Raw genomic sequence first — 2,776 nt, 5'->3', positions numbered from 1 at the left:
TCGCTTGTGTGAGATAGTAAGGCGCGTTGAGAAGTGACAGGGAGTTCGCGTAAAGTCCGTGCAAATCTCTGGTAGATGTGAGGAAAAGTTTTGCAGAAGGCGTTCGCTTCAGTGATTCCAAGTAAGTTCCTAGACCATCCATATATTTTGGTATCAGAGCCCTGTTCTAGATCCTAACTCACTAATCTGTAGACAGAATTCTATTGAAAGCCAGCTAGCCTTTGAAAGGTCACTCTGTTGATCATTGGACTGAGTAGATAAAAGCTTTCATTAGTCTATTTCTGTTATAGATTAAACATGGCCAATCTGTTGCGATCATTCTCATCCATAGACAGAAAAGTCATTAATGAAGTCTCTTCACGATCATCCGAGTCCGAGTCTGTTGAAAATGAAAATCATGAATTAGTTGAAGACCCTGAACATTGGACTCCTCCTGCTTTAAATTCTACTGATATATATAAGCTACCTATGACTTTCCTGTTCAAGAAGAAAAACTTTCTGAAAGAGGTAGAAATCACTATAAAGATATCTGGACCTTCTGTGCAAATCCTTGCTTTGAATTTATTCTCTGATGATGAAATTAAGAAATTTCGGCAGTATGTCAAAGATGGAAAATATTTCTATCTTCATTTTGGGGGGATAAGGATTGGATTAGCTCCACTGTTTCATCATGGAATTAATACTCCCTGTATTGCTGAACTGTTTGATACCCGTCATCAAAATTATGAACATGCTAGGATTGGTACTATTCAAGGAAACCTTGCTACTGGTTGTCAATATGGAACAATTTATCCTGACTATGCTATTAGTCTGAATGATGTCCATCTGAAAGATTGTTGGAAATTATTGTCTGGTGTCCAAGGGTTAACCATGGCAGAAGAAAGTGAATACCTGTCTATAATTGGGCAAGCTTCATTCCAATTGACCAATACTGCACATCCTAAACTTAAACAGCCTGTCTTAAAGGATTGTGTTACTGTTGGCTTATCCAATGCTCAAGTTGAAGGTGTTCTGTATGATCCTACTGAGTTACTTGGAAATTGGTATTTCCAATATAAATCAATAGTTGATACTAAGCAACCTCAATCCAAATTGAAAAGAGTAACTATTGATAATGGACAAGTCAAGTTGATTCCTCCAAAAAACTAATACCTAGACCTGTCTCTAAGCCAAAGAGATATGTGTTTCCTATGATTCCAAATGAAGTTCTTCAAGTAGTCAAGTTCCTACTATTCCAGAAGAAGAAAGTTTAGGTGAACCTTCACTGTCACCTAATGAGTTGTATATACCTGAGTATAAACCATTTCTACCCACTGTAAATAAAATGCATCGTATCCGTACTTCTTTTGCTCCTGTTGAAGAATGGCAATATGCCAATCATAGATTTGTGAAAGGTGGCAAATGGCCTCCTCTAACAAAGTTCTGTACTACTTCCTCCTCTTCTCGTCAGCCACCTACCAGAGCAGATTATGCTCCTTTGATAGAACACAATTCCCAAAACACAAATGATTTAGATCAAACCTATCAGATTGGGAATTATTTAACAACCTGGTGTGCACATGCTGAAGAAGTCCTAGATGATTTAGGCTCTCAAGGTGATTTGATTCTAGCAAATCTTAAACTTCTTCATGATGAACAGTCCGCTGAACAGCAGCGAAGAGAAGAGAAAGAGAAAAGAAGAAGACAGAAGAAGAAAAGAGAAGAACAGCCTCCAAAGTTTGTTAAAACAATGGAAATTCCTCAAAAATGGGAAACCAGTGATTCCCAGAAGAAGTAGCCGATTTTGCTGAATCGAGTAATAGCCAATTAAGTACTAAACCAGCTCTTCCTAATTCTCAAGTTTATATAAGAGTAAAAGTGAATTGGCTACATTAGAAAATGCTGCTACTCTATTTCCATCGTTTATTATGCCTTCCCTGCAAAAAGCAAATCTGCATAAAGAACCTAAATATCCAAGAGTCGAAGAAGATCTCTTTCATACTAATTCCTCTGGATATGTTCTAGATTTAGATAAGTCATCTAATCCAGCAGAATCTATCCGTATTTGGATAGGTGCTTTATATCAGATGCAAGTTGTGTCAAAATTGGATAATTTTTCCATTTTCTTGCTGGCGGAGAAAAGAATGGCTGGAATTGTTTGGGATTGGTGGATGGGCGCTTCTCAAGAAGAAAGAAACAATGTGGCAGCTTTAGGCTTAGCCACTTTAGAAGTTTTATTGTTAACTCAATTTGTTCCCGAACCTCAAGATGAAAGAAAGACAATCATCACAGATCTAACCCGCATGCAATTGCAAGATTTAAAAGATTTAGATCAGTTTGGATCTGAATATATGGGTAAGATATATAAAGCTAATCTTGTTAATGATCATACCCAGAAGATTGCTTTCCTTTCTAAGTTACCGGGAAATATAGGTGACATGATAATGAAAGATCTTGAAGTTCAAGGCAAAAAGATTGATCAAATCTATTGGATAGATCTTTTATTTAGATGTCAAGAAAAAGTTAAATACTTGTGCTGGCAGAAACAGGTTCATGATATCTCACCTAATTTGAATGTGTGTCGTTCTGTGTTACCCTGGACTCCTTTCAGAAAAAGGAAATCAAAAAGATATGGTAAATACAGACCCAAGAGAGTTGTCAATCCGAAACGACCATTCAGAAAATTTAGATATGTTAAAAAGAGGAAACAACCGAAGAAAGATAATGCTTGCTTTATCTGTAAGCAAGAAGGACACTTTGCTAAAAAATGTCCCAAGAGTTCCTCTAACAAACTGAA

Source organism: Pinus tabuliformis, chromosome 6, assembly GCF_031772625.1.
Source record: "Pinus tabuliformis cultivar Carrire ecotype Pingquan chromosome 6, CPIR1, whole genome shotgun sequence".
NCBI lineage: Eukaryota > Viridiplantae > Streptophyta > Pinopsida > Pinales > Pinaceae > Pinus > Pinus tabuliformis.
The sequence above is the reverse complement of the archived record's forward strand: the minus strand, read 5'-3'. Positions refer to the sequence as shown.